Raw genomic sequence first — 15,422 nt, 5'->3', positions numbered from 1 at the left:
AGTCTATTTTTTATCAGATAACTTGTAGTGCAAAAATAATTTTTATGGAAGATTTTATAGCTTTTTATCGCACTGTAACTATTACTCTCAGCTAGAATACCAAGTAAATAAATAATTCTAAACTATAACTAAAAATAATAAAAAATATAAACTATTTAAAAAAAATAAAATCCAAACGCTAAATAATCTATAATATAACATTGAAATAATAATAAAATAACAAAAAATTATCTCAATAAAAACGTAGTTGTTGTTGAACTTATTACGATACTCGATTTCCCGGTTTTTGCTTTTAAACTTTTCGCTCTGACGTCCCACTACCTTAAATTAAAAAGCTTTAATTTAACAATAAAAAAAAAGTTTAATAAAAAAGATGTAATTTGTCAATCGTAGCATGGTAATTGTTCATCCTTATCCTTCCAGTTAAATCGGTATAGGTATCTATAGTCTGTCTAATATCATTGTAACTGGTATGAAGATCGTAAATAAATGTGTTTGTTTTAATAATGGCAATGAGTACATTATTATTTGCAAATAATATATTCAAGGGTTGACTCTCAATGACTGTTTAATGAGTCAATCATTTTAATATAATGATAATTTTATTTTTATGTCAGTAGATTTTAGGTTGTAAACATTTGAATATACTTAAATAGATTTTATGTTGTAAATATTTGAATATACTTAAACAATTTGAATTGTGTTTAACAAAGTAGTATTGTTTTAATATTTTGCACTGTAATTAGATATTACTAATATAATGCTACAGTAAATATTTCAAGCATTTTATGACAAAAAAAGGCATATTTGAAGCGTCTTTTTTTTTTCAGCATCTATTTTTTTTATTGTATCATTAAAATTAGTTGATAATAATTTTGAACCATTACTGATTTTTATTTTACATAATTTAGTTATAATTTAAATATCTGATGGAGTACATCAGTCAAAAATATGTTTTAATTTATTGTTTATCTGATAAATCAATATCAATTGTTCATGCTGACGATGTTGGATGGAATCCTGAGAAATTCGAAAGACTCAAAATTTGTAAAAGAGTTGAATTAATGGTGATAAACAACAATAATATGATAAAGGTAAATTTAAACCACCATAATTTGATAGTATTGTTTAATAATTACAATACAAAATATATATATATATATATATATATATATATATATATATATATATATATATATATATATATATATATATATATATATATAGGTTTTAGTTTTCCAGTATGCGTTTAGTTATGATGATATTTATAAGAAACTTTAAAGTTTGTTTTTGAAATGAAAATGAAAAAACAATCAATAAATTCTATACAAACTTATTTCAACCCAGTCCATGGCTTAAATAGACAACTGCTTCCAGTTTATGTACATATAAAATGCAAACTATGTTTTATAGATATGTTTATATCTTTTTATGTTTAGTTTTTCATGGTTTTTTTTTTTTTTTTATTGCATCAGAACTTAACTTATTTTAAATTTGCTGTTTATGATAATTTGAGATTTATTCTATTTTGTGTTATTGCTATATTTTTTTAAAGATTTCTAGTTTGCAATTACCTGCATTTTTATCCAGGCAACTGCAATTTTTTAAAAATTGTGATATACTTCTATATCTTTCGCTTAATAATTTTGATTATGTTAATGTCTTTTTAATTTTGTATAGATTTCAAGCGTTCCATAGACTGATAATCAGTCAAATGTATGCTACAAAATATTTATTTTACATGCGAAAGTATTATCTGGTGAATCATTTAGTGCACAAGGTTTAAATATTTTATATTGCTAAGGTTCAGTATTTATTTTTTATAATGTTTTTTCATGGAAAATAAGAGTGTTATTTATTTTAAGTAACATTTGTAACAGGTCATTTTCTTTCATAAACACTTTCTTTCATAACAAGTGACTTTCTGATGAATGCATACATTTTTTGTGAACTAAATTCTATTCCATTTAAGTTGATAATCCTTGAATAAAAACAAGGAAGGTTGGAAGAACGCTTTTGTAATGATCCTGTTGATCAGAATATCAGCCAAATCCAGTTCTCAATTTTTAATTCTGTACTGCAATATTCTGAAGTTGAAAAGCACCCAAAGAATATGGTATGTTTTAATAATTTCTGAATTAGCAAGTAGCCACTAACTGTTGATTTTGGAATGTAATAATAATTATATAAAACATTTCTAATCTTTTTTAGCTTTCATGGATAATGCTTGAAGGAGGGTTGACTGCTCACGACCATATTTCAAGAGTGCTTAATTAATCACTGACACATGACATGCAAAAAAAGATCAACAGGCCTGGAACACATGGCAAACTTAAGTTTTTTGATCATCTGGAAAATCTGCTTAAATGTGAGTGACCTACTTTGAATAATTTTGATATAAAAATTATATTGATATTAAATTTTAAATAGCAGTCTTGTGAGTAACCCATTTGACTCTCTATCACTGTTTGAAACAATAAAATGAAGTATCGAAAGTTGTTAATCTATTGTTATTAACAATTTACTTAAATTTATACGCATATTTATATTGTCGATGTGATTATATGTAATAGTCTTTTAAATAAATATTTTGAATAGCATTACTATGTAAATAATATGTAGCAGTTTATGTAATATGAATCGTAATAATAAATGAATTCAAAAAATATTTTTTATATTTTAAAAAAAGAAAGAATTTTAAAAAACAACCACGCTTTACTACTCATCTTTTGAGTGGTAACGCGTGTTTTTTTTTGTCGCTTTAGGGCTAACCTTTAAGGGTTAAGCTCTTAAATTCCGCGCGGACATTTCGTCAGAGTCCCTTAAGTTTTTTTAAGGCGAGACAAGTATACTTACTGTAAAAAAGTTTGTAATGGAAGAGGGTAAGTTTTTATTTAGAGAGTCATAAATAAAAAAAAGAATAGCAAACTTTACTAGCACCAGAAAGCTTGAAATGTTAAGATTTTTGAAGGATTGTTATATATCTGATTTAAATGGCTAGAAGTTTATCATTCTAATGGATTGACGCTGAGACGATGGAAACGTGCAAAGTTGAAAAAAGTGATTAATATGAAAAACAAAATCCAAAAAGAAAAATTAAGTTGTTTTTTTTAATGCTATTTCATGACCATGGACATACAGTAACGGGTGCTTAGGAGTTGTTTTGTGAAAGAGACTTTCCTTTTTTAAATGTTAACTGTTTGAAACGGGTGGAAAACAACTTGTGTAAAAATGTATATATATACATATATATACATATATATATACATACATATATACATATATATATATATATATATATATATATATATATATATATAGATATATATATATATAGATATATATATATATATACATATATATATATATATATACATATATATATATATACATACATATATAGATATATATATATATATAAATATATATATATATATATATATATATATATATATATATATATATATTTATATATATAAATATATATATATATACATATACATACATATATATATAGATACATATATATACATATATATATATATATATACATATATATAGATACATATATACATATATATATATATATGTGTGTGTGTGTGTGTGTGTGTGTGTGTGTGTGTGTGTGTGTGTGTGTGTGTGTGTGTGTGTGTGTGTGTGTGTGTGTGTGTGTGTGTGTATAATACATATAAATTAGTAAAAACACTTATCTAATTTTTTCTTGCTTCTACACAGTGTTTCTCCATCAGTAGGTTCATCAGGAAGAATCTGATTCTTGCTGATGAACCTACTGATGGAGAAACACTATGTAGAAGAAAGAAAAAGTTAGATAAGTGTTTTTACTAATTTATTATTGCTCTGTTCTTTAAGAACATTGAGCACTCTCTTTGTAGAATACACTAACATAAATTATATATTTATATATATATATGTATATATATATATATATATATATATATATATATATATATATATATATATATATATATGAATATATATATATATATATATATATATATATATATATATATATATATATATATATATATATATATATATATATATATATATATATATATATATATATATATACATCTTAATATGAATACGCTAATTTAATAGTAGTAGTGTCGTTTTTAAAGTAGTTTCTTGGCTTTTCTACACGCGGATCAGTATTCCACGCGGTCTTTCAAGCAAGGTCTGCAAGCGGATTAGAGCTAATAAATTTTTAGTTTCAAGAGGATGTTGTTCATTGTTTAATTTTACTATAAAATTTTTTGCCATAGTCTGTTTGTTGTTGGTTGTTTGTATTTTTCTGATTTTTATAGCCTGTTTCCTTTTTTTTTAATAAAATAAGACTGTTATTTGTGGACATGTAAGTGTATTTACTTAAATTTGCGTATATTTCAGTATATTTTATATTTCTCTGTGTCTATATGTATATTTTCTTTTAGATAAAAAAAAATTAAGTATAGAAAATAGAAAAAAACAGAAAAAAGTAGTAGAAAGTAAAAAAAATTATGCTGGAGGTTGTCAAAAAAATGTTGTGTTATGCTTCTTTGTGAGGTACTTAAATATATAGTTAGATTTTTAAATTTTTTCTTAAATGGTTTTATTTTTTTATTAACGGGTGACAACTAAAAAACGATTCTGGGTATAAAGACACATATCTCTTTAAAGGAATAAGATTTTAAAAATAGGAAAACTGTTCTAGAAGGTATTTTTATTCTAGTTTTTAGATATTTTATGTGTTTTTATTTTTTTCAGGAAAAATGAATAAAAAAATAAATTCAAAACAAGAAGAGATAAGAAAACGTGTGTATGAATTTTATTTAAATTACAAAAATGCTGGTAAAAAGTTCACTTATGACCACTTTAAAGTTGAGAATATACCTAAAAGTACTATCTACTAGATAATTAAATGTGCTGAAAGTGAATCTGGGTACCAAAGAGTTCAAGGAAGTGGAATAAAAGCTAAAAAAAAATGACCAGAACAAACATCAAAAGGCTCAAACTCATGTTTGAAGGAGTTTCTCAACGACAGGCAGCTAAAAAGTTCAACTGTACTTAGCAACACATTAGTTAAACATTTGAAAAAAGAACAAATATTAAATCAAGAAAAAAATGACGATTCCAAAACGCTCTGACCAGCAAAAAGCAGCAGCTAGAACTAAGTGCAGTCGATTGTGTCAGAAATTCAAAAATCGTAAACCAATCATTGACGATGAGACTTATTTCACGTTAAATCACTCCAGTATTAATGGAAATGATATATTTTATACTAGTGATGTAAAATCTACTCCATGTACAGTTAAATACCAAACAAAACAAAAGTTTCAAAAGAAATTACTTCTATAGATTGCTTTTTCTGAAAATGGAATTTCTCAACCTTATTTTGCACCAAGTGGACTGGCTGTAAATCAAAAAATCTATTTAAACAAATGTATTAAAAAGAGACTTATTCCATTCATCAATAAGTATCATTCAGATCGTGCATATGTATTCAGGTCAGATTTTGCATCATCTCGCTATGCAAAAACAGTAATCATGTACCTAAACAAGGAAAACGTGCATTATGTTGAGAAAGTGGATAACACTACAAACTTGGCAGAATGTCGTCCTACCGAAAATTTTTAGAGTATTTTGAAAGGCCTTGTCTACAAGAATAATTGGCATGCAGAAAATCTTAAAAAATTACGTTCTAGAATCAAGTATTGTCTTAATAAAATTGATATTGAGCTCATACGGAGCCTAGCTCAGTCTATACAGGCCTAGTTGATAAAGTCAGAAGAAATGGTTTATTTGAGAACAACTGATTATATATTTAAAAACTAGAATAAAAATACTTTCTGGAACATCTTTCCTTTTTGTTTTATCTTAATTCTTTAAAGAGATATGTGTTTTTAAATCCAGTCTTGTTTTTTAGTTATCACTAGTTACTTTAGATAAAAATATACTAACTGACATTGCCAAAAAAATATGGATATTAATAAATCCTAAATTAAGTTGTTAGAGGTTTTTATTTTGAATAATAATTGTAATAAATTGTTTTAATTTTTGTTTATTGCTTAACATAAGGCATTTTGATTTTTTTTCTTTCTTTTAAATAGTTAAATAAAATTATTTTATAGATGAGAAACCAAGTAAGATTTAACATTTTGTTTTTATTTTCATTACCAAATAATATCTTTGTTATTAGGATTGCAGGTTTTTGTTGATTTTTCTTTTTGTAGATATGTTAACCACTTTGTAGATGTTTACCACTTTAGACTATTTTTGATATTTTTATTTAATTTTTTTTCTCTTTTTTTTGGATGGTCCATATTAGGCTAAATAAGTTATTAGAAGAAATACTATCAACTTAAAAATAATTGATAATTTATTGAAATGATTAGAACTAGACAAGCTGAAAATAATCGTCATCAAAATATAAGTAATGCTGCTTGGTAAGAAGAAATTAATTTATACCTAAATTAGTACATCATGGTTAGACGAGTTAAAAGTAATTATCACATAAATAAAAGAGATAGATAGAGATGAGATTAATCATTCTCAAAATGTACGAAATGCTGCTAGACAATCAGAATATATTGTATAGCAAGAAGCGATACTATTCTAGATTATAATTATTTAGGAGAAATGAGCCGGATCTGTCAGCATTGCTGTGCTTAAAAATTTCTTGATGAAACACTTTTTTTATGTTGCCATAATACAAAGGTAGTTTTGCTTCTATTTTCACTATTTCTGCAAGATTAACAAGAAGTTATATTAGGTAGTTTAGGCAATATTTATAGCGAATGTAAATATTTTTTATATTAAATGCATTATATTCCTTATTATATTTCATTTTCAGAATGGTTTCAACCACCTCTGTAGCTTATTTAGTTCCAAAGATATACGTGTTTAAATATTTTCAATTCATAGACTTTTTATGAAATATTTTCTTAAAGTATCTCATTAAATTTTTGGCACCCAAAAAAAAAACGTTTTTATCTTTTTTTTTTCTTGCATAAAAAGTTGCGTAAACTAACTTATAATAAAATTTTATTAGAAATTAAATTGTAAATCCAAATTATTTGAACAATTCATAAGTAGAATTTTTTGGAGGGTTAACGCAGACGCACCATGAAATAGTCAATTAACAGTATAATATGTTTGAATATGTTTTAAATTTTTTTGTACAAAATAAATTTTCAAATGTTTTAATTTATAATACGTTAAGCGTAACAAAACTTTGATGAAAAATATTAACTTAAATTATTTTTATTAAAATAAATTAATTTTATTTTTCTTTAATAAATTATCAATTGAACAACGTGGACCCAAATAAAACAGGCCGAAAACGTCAAAATACGTACAAAATAAACATAAATCTAAAATTTATTTTTACACAAACAAAAAAGATTTTAGTAAACGACTTGTTAATAATTTCAGTATTATTATAAACTCAAAAAGAGATTTAACTTCTTATAGTCTACTGTTTTGACTAATTTATTGTTTTCAGCACCTACGATAATATTTTATGAATAAATTTATCGTAGATAAAAGATCTACGATAAATTTCTATTTTTTAATGGGGTTAGGGCTTTTAACTTTTTTGAAAATTTTGATAACAATGAATGAAAAACTCGTTGAATTGTTCTATTCTATTGTGTTTGGCTTTATTTGATTGTGTACTCTCGAGTCCATAATTGAAGGAGGGGGGGGGGCGTTTATTAATTTTTGAGAAACTTTGCCACCCACCCTAATTTTATTAAGACCCCCCTCCCATTTATTAATTTTTATTCGTTATTAACAAAAAAATGATATCTAAAAACTAAAAAAAAAAATCAGTGAAAATCAGCTTTAAAAATTATAAAATATATACTAGTTACTGTTAAGTAATAAAACTTTCAGTGTAAATTCTGACTCCCCCCCCCCTGGTTTATTAAATCTTGACTAAACTCCCCACCCCCACTTTTATTACCCCCTCCCTCTTGTATTAGGAAATTGAAAGTACATAGATTAACAGATATGGAATTAACATAGATTAACAGTCATGGAAATAAACAGTCATAATAACATAGATTAACAGTCATGGAAATACTTATACAGATTATCTTATCTATCTATTTGTCTTAAATTTTTTAAAGATGTCTTAAATCGTTTTTTCTTCGAAATAAATTATCGCACTATTAATGTACCCAAGTTTGACTATATGCTGCAAATTATTTGAACACAGAAATTTCAATTATCAAAATTCATTCAAAACTTTGCAGGCATCATATCTGTAAATTTATGCAATTTTATACATCATTTGCCTTGGCTATTCCATTCTTAAATTAGACAAAATTGTCTAACTTAACGAAGTGCACCAACGAGAAGGTAAGCCATAAGACTTTGCACTCCATCAGTGAGCTGTCATGTTGCCTAAGGTTAGCCCTCCATTTCTGGATTCTTTCCTTTACTTGATAGGCAGTTCATGTAAAAGTAATAGTATTTTTGCATAAGCTTTTTTTTTTTTTTTTTCAATAATAATGTGCAGTTAAGCTGCAAATACACAACAACAAATAAACAAAATTGGTACAGATAAACATATCAGATATGATTCATACTATTTACAAAGATAAAAACCACTTAACTCAAATGCAGTAAAAACACTTTATTGGAACATAACAATAAAATAAATAAGATCAATATATACTATAACATTATTCTAAATTTACATTAAATAAAATTACCTTGCAATCCTAGCTACAAAGAATAAGATCACCTTTTTCAAAATCAATTATTAAAGGAAATGACCTTACTTCATCAAGTTCGTTATCATACTTAACAAGGTTTGTAGTTTGTCTACCATTTAATTGATCAATTTAAACTACTTGCACACGTTCCCAAGATACTTTATGAGCATCTTCTTCTCTAACACGATGTTGTATAGAAAAACCTACAAAATCAGATGGATTGTTAATAAATTTTGATAAGGAGTGTTTTTTTTGTTGCTCTATTAATTTGTTTAGTTTTGCATCTTTAATTTTTTCCATTAATTCTTTTTTTTTTGTTTTCAACAGCTGCATCGCGTATTTTACGAGGCTTTAAATTATTACTTATATTAGTTAAAGATTGTTTTCTTGGTGTTAAATTTGCTTGAATGACAATAAGAAGATTTTGATATAATTCCTCTGAAGACAAGTTTATTCTTTTGCTTCCTATTACCTTTGTTTTACAAAAAAGTTTTTTGTCACAATCGACATCTAAGATTATGCGATAAAAATTAAGTTGAGCAAGGAGTACTTTTGATTTCAATGGCTCTTCTATATTAGAAACTGTTTCCTCTGCTTCTCTAATGATATCCATGCTCTTACATTTAAATTTATCAAATCATTACAAGCTGCAACTTTTTTATGTTGCAGTTTAATTTCTTCTTGATTTTTTCTTCTTGCTTTGCTAGAAGGTGCATAGCTTCATCTTTTTTAAGAGCTTTTTTTCTTTCATCATATTTGCTTTTCATTAATGTTACTTTAGTTCTTGAATATTTAAGTAATTGTTTTCTTTCTTCATCTGTTTTACCATTAAGCCATTCTAATGTTTGGTTCTGAGACCACATTGTCAAAGCCTAGATAGTTTGAACATTTGCATTGGGTTTTGTGCGAACCATTAAATCCAAAATGGCAAAGTCACTTTCTGATGCTTTGTTAGTGACAGGGACATTAGAAGCTTCAGAAACTGAGTTAGATGGATTCCAATATTTACCACCTGGTAACTGATTAGCATACTGATGTTCCAAAATAACAAGAATCGCATGGAAAATAATTTCAAGTGATTGCACAGTTAAAGAATCAAACTCATCATTTTGAGTGCATTCAAACAGTTTGGTGTAAACTACATCTTAATGAAGAAGATTAGTATCCTCAAAAATTTTTCCATTAGGAAATAATAAAGAATCCATACAGAGTGATGAAATTCTAATTTTTAAGCGAAGTAGGTAGGGGTTTAAAAATAAAATACTATCAAGTGATTCAATAGTTCGCCACATTGGACCAGTAAGTAGTTTGTCAACAATACCTAATGCACGAACTTCAGCAATGAATACAAGATTTGTGATGTCTTCTTTAATTGCTTTTAATAAATTATTAGGGTTAGGCCAAGCATTAAGAAATTCTTTTATAGCATCCTTATGATAGTATAGGGCAGCTGCATTGTAATATAAAATATTAAAACGATTTCCAATAAATGGAACAAAATAAGATTTATCATTACGAAAAGAAAGAAAAGAATTAAACCATGATGCAACACCAGCTTCCTCACTACCCCTTGAATGAAATGCCTTACATGTGGTACGAACTAACCTTACAGCACCACATTCTTTACCACTAAAATCAAAAACAGTTTCAAAATCATTTTGAAGCAGAATTTTTTCAAAAGAATTCAAAACCTTATCAGTTTCAGATGCAAAATTAGCAAGCAAATGAAGTTTACAGAAAAAAATTACTCATGTCCTTCATATTGTCTTTGACATCTGAAGAAAGCAAATGCCAGTTATTAATTGCAATTGGCAAAAGTTGTTCTCTGTTTTTAACTGTGAGTTAAAAAGAGGATTAACTGAAGATAGATCAGACATTGTTGATTTAATTGATGTTATTAACTCAGCAAAATTAATTTCTTTTTCAGTGGCTGAATTACTAACGTCACAAATGTCATCTACTATATTAGTAAAGTTTTGCAAGACAGTTGCCGCATCTTTTCCAACCACTTCTGACAAACCAAAAGATAAAGTTTTCCAACTGGTTGTAGTAATTTGAAAATTTTGATAATGCTTATGGTATTTCTGAGTACCATCACCATGCAAACAATTGCCTATATTAGAGTTTTTATTTGTCAAATTATTTTCAAGCATTGCTTCAGCAACTTGAAATTGACCTAAAATGGAAGCTTTCTGCATTAATCTACATTTTACAGCGGCTGATGGTAGCCTAGATATGTTCTTTTTTGCTAGTTTGTTTAATACTACTTTTATGACTCCGTTGACACTATTCATACTCACGATCATTGAAAGAAGTTTCATGATAGTTTCTCGAATGTCATCGCTGTATCTGCCATCTTCAAATGTTATTACTTCCTTGTCATCTAACAAAGAAACCAATTTTTGAAGTTCTTGATTCTCCTTGTTTAAAATGTTTGTCTTATTACATAACAAAACAACTTCATCCTCTAAACTTATAACATCTTTCATATTGCAGTCATTAATATAGTTGGTTTTATTTTGCAAAATAATTTTTAAATGACTCACTTTTTTTTGCAGCTTTATTTTCTCATTTTTAATTCAGAAATGTTTATATCGGAATTTTCAAGAACTGAAGTAATATCTTCTTTTTTTTTTTTTAATTGCGATATTTTATATTTTGTTTCATTTTTTAATGAATTTATTTCATTTTTTTTAATTTCCAGTTGAATATTATGATATTTTATTTTTTTATTCAAATTTCTAACATTATATGATTTATTTTTGGACTTTAATAGTTCTAATTTGTTTTCAATAATATTGAGCTTTTCTTCTTTTTCACGATAAAGTTTTTTAGCATTGTTTAGTTCACTTTCAATTAAAGAGTTTTTTGAAATAAGTATTTGCAGATTGCTTGACATATCTTCAAAATCCTTTAGATGCTTAAAACAATCCAATTCTAAATCCATCATCGATTCAAGTTTCCTTTTTAAATTTTTATTTTCTTTTTTGAGCATTTTGTTTTCACTGATAAGGATTGTTTCTTTACAAACTTCAGAACTAATAGATGTATTATTAGGAATATTTGTCACATGTGGAATAAAGGCTTCACTTAATAACAAATCCAACTTTTTATTTTTGCATTGTTTCTTTAATTTTCTGATATTATCAACTAATCTATTTATCTTTGTAGCTAATTGTTTTTCATAGCAGAGGAGCTGAACATTAAAATCACTGCAAAATTTACAATATAATGCATTGTTAGAGGTATCTTTTAACATTAAATACCAATTATAAATTTCTTTATTAAACATTTTATCTAAACTATTTTTTAATAAATCAAGTCAAAAAAATATATAAATTTAAATCAATCTAAACATCATACCTAAATTGATATCCAAAAATTTAATGAACTATAAGGTTATTTATTTATCAAAACAATCATTGTTTTGATAAATAACCTTATAGTTAATTAAATTTATTGATATCAATTTAGGTATGATGTTAAGATTCAATGTTACAATGAAAGTAAGTTTTAAATAATATATACAATGTTATATATAAAACTTACAGGTTAGTTAAAATAATAAAAACTTAATGATAAATATACAGATGATTTAATTAACAACACTTTAAAACTTTTTATCTACTTATCAGTAAATAAATAGTTTTATTTATATACTGACTACAAATTTTTACCTAAATATGAAATTAGAAACAAATTACTTCACTGAAGTAATTTGTTTTTAATTTTATATTTAGTTTATATTTACTGAAGTCTTCAGTAAATGATTTAATAAATCTTGTTTTGAAAGTTAATAATAAATACTTACCAAAAAAGTTCAGCTAGATATATCAACCAAAATCATACTATATTAATATCAGCATTAATGCACAAAAATGTATGTTCAATAAAAATAACAGATCTTTTTTTCCATATGGAAGATTGAATGGTAGAGTAACTAATAAATCCGCACAAAGTTATCACTTAGTTAAGCGCAGTGCGCTTAATAAAACGGGGGTATTTCTAAAAATCACTTTAGAGAAAACAAAAAACCCACCCTATATAAATTTTTTTTTTTAAATCAAAAAGTTATGTACATAACAAATAAATAGCTGCAGAACCTATTTTCACGTGATTCCAGATGAACTATCTTAATTTACTGGTATTTACACAAAATTGAATCATTTAAAAGAGAATAACTTTTTCAGTTCAAGAGAAAACTGTCGGGATCACATAAATGAATGTTCTACGTTCTTTTCTGAAAAATAATACATCAATATATATATATATATATATATATATATATATATATATATATATATATATATATATATATATATATATATATATATATATATATATATATATATGTATATAATTAATTTTTATGGTGGGTTTTTATTCTTCGACACCGACATAAAATCATTTCCTTCGTATTTTGGACGAAGTTTTTAAATATCAAACCAAAAGTTTTTTTCCACGATAAAAGATCACGTGACTAAACTCCCTAGTTATATCATAATTCCAATATCAATTTTGCAATTCTTATTTTGCTCCTTTAGTTAGATTTATTAAAATATCAATTATTTTTATTTTTAGAACTTACATATGAAGACTGCAAACGCTATCGCATTGACAAGCCTGGTCCTTTGACCCAAAGATCTTTTCAAAGATGGGTGCAGCATGGGGGTCAGACCACCCATCATTTAGATAGGGTGGTCAATACCCCTCATACAGGCGTCGAAGTAGCGGTGGGATAATTAAAAACTTTCGTGTATACAATTAACAAAAAGTAATCATATAAATGTGTGTATATATATAATTATTTAGTAAATAGTTTTTGTTTTCTTTAACAGTATGTATACATATATATATATATATATATATATATATATATATATATCTTTATATATATACAGATATGTATATTTATATATATATATATGTAAATTGTGTTAGTGTATTTTACAAATAGAGTGCTCAATGTTCTTAAAGAACAGAGCAATAATTAATTAGTAAAAAACACTTATCTAACTTTTATCTTCTACTCGGAGTTTCACCATCGCTGGATCATCAGGAAGAGTTACTAAATCTCAAAAAAATTCAATTTATAGAAAAAAATATTTTACAGGAAGTTATAAATTATTATAAAAAATTATAAAAAATTTTTAATTACAATATTTTTTTGTTAACGGGAAGTTACAGAAAGTAATTATGAAATAATTTTCTTTGGAATGGGGATAGTTTAATTTGGTCATTTGTTTTTATAATTTTTTAAGAGGTATTTATTTTCGTGCCTACATTTAGAAATTAATTCAGATTTTTTATTTAATAAATTTTCTTGATTCAAATGAGTAATTATTTCAAATTTTTCTTGAAATAATTACTCATTTGAATCAAGAAAATTTATTAAATAAAAAATCTGAATTAATTTCTAAATGTAGGCACGAAAATAAATACCTCTTAAAAAATTATAAAAACAAATGACCAAATTAAACTATCCCCATTCCAAAGAAAATTATTTCATAATTACTTTCTGTAACTTCCCGTTAACAAAAAAATATTGTAATTAAAAATTTTTTATAATTTTTTATAATAATTTATAACTTCCTGTAAAATATTTTTTTCTATAAATTAAATTTTTTTGAGATTTAGTAACTCTTCCTGATGATCCAGCGATGGTGAAACTCCGAGTAGAAGATAAAAGTTAGATAAGTGTTTTTTACTAATTAATTATATATATATATATATATATATATATATATATATATATATATATATATATGTATACCTAAATATCTGGTAAATCTTTTTGACCAGTTGTTAAATTAAAGAATTAAATTTTAAAGGTTTTTATATCACTTCTAAAGTAATTGCATTTATATTTTTAACTTTACATTTGCATTGATTTTATAGCTCTTTTAAATAATTTAATTAAATTGTTTTATAGATAAGAAGCAAAATAAAATTTAAAATTTTGTTTTTCTTTTTTATTAGCAGTAAGCTACCTGTAATACGGGTTAGTAATAAATAAAAAAAATTTGATTTTATTTAAAAGAGTATATCTATGACCCACTTGCAGCAGTAAACTTTAGAATGCAGCAACATGGCAATGATCTTTGGTTACGTGATTTAATGTTTTATTTGCAAACTTTAGTTAGTGAAGAAAACCTTTTTGCTCTTGCATTTAAAAACACGGCTGAAGTAGAAGATGAAGAAATTCGTCAAGCAGCTGTAGAGGGTCGTTTAGTCTCAGTTGTAAAAATGTCTTTATTTGAAGGGCAAGATAGACGTCGCTATAACCTCCCTTCACATAATGAAGTTGCAGTTGTATTTGTTGGTGAAGATGGTGCAACACCTGCTTCCAGGGAAGTTGTTATTTACCCAAGAGGTCATCCTCTTAAAACTATATCAAGTATGTCTGCCAACTTAGATCCTATGGTTTATCCTCTGTTTTACCAAAAAGGTGATGCTGGTTGGCATAATCAATTGGTTCACAACCCTGAACATGCTACATTGGTTAGAAATCATGTTAATCTATAATTGTAATACTCAGTATTACAATTATAGACTTTCAATTAGACAATCTTTTTCTTCGATCTTTTATGGCAAGAAACTGTTTCAGCAATATGCTGTTGATGCATATGTCAAAAAGGTCAGCGCCTTGCTTTCATCAAAAATAACCAAAACAAACTGAGAAGCGAGAAGTATAATACA

At 25.6% G+C, this 15,422-nt stretch overlaps 2 long non-coding RNA genes across 2 annotated transcripts; one reads left to right on the top strand and one right to left on the bottom strand.

Annotated features, from left to right (window-relative positions):
• Positions 1 to 67: 67 nt before the first annotated feature.
• Positions 68 to 12,700, bottom strand: LOC136076988 (uncharacterized). The gene is made up of 3 exons (XR_010636752.1): positions 12,535 to 12,700; positions 8,721 to 8,926; positions 68 to 321 (listed from the first exon to the last, which is right to left on the bottom strand). It is a non-coding gene; the product is annotated as an uncharacterized LOC136076988 (long non-coding RNA).
• LOC136076989 (uncharacterized) lies at positions 897 to 13,549 on the top strand. Its single transcript, XR_010636753.1, has 6 exons — positions 897 to 1,094; positions 1,681 to 1,780; positions 1,973 to 2,116; positions 2,212 to 2,368; positions 4,455 to 4,566; positions 13,305 to 13,549. It is a non-coding gene; the product is annotated as an uncharacterized LOC136076989 (long non-coding RNA).
• The last annotated feature ends 1,873 nt before the right edge of the window (positions 13,550 to 15,422 follow it).

This window comes from Hydra vulgaris, chromosome 02 (genome assembly GCF_038396675.1).
Source record: "Hydra vulgaris chromosome 02, alternate assembly HydraT2T_AEP".
Classification (NCBI taxonomy): domain Eukaryota; kingdom Metazoa; phylum Cnidaria; class Hydrozoa; order Anthoathecata; family Hydridae; genus Hydra; species Hydra vulgaris.
Note: the sequence above shows the minus strand (reverse complement) of the source record. Positions and strands in the feature narration are given on the sequence as shown.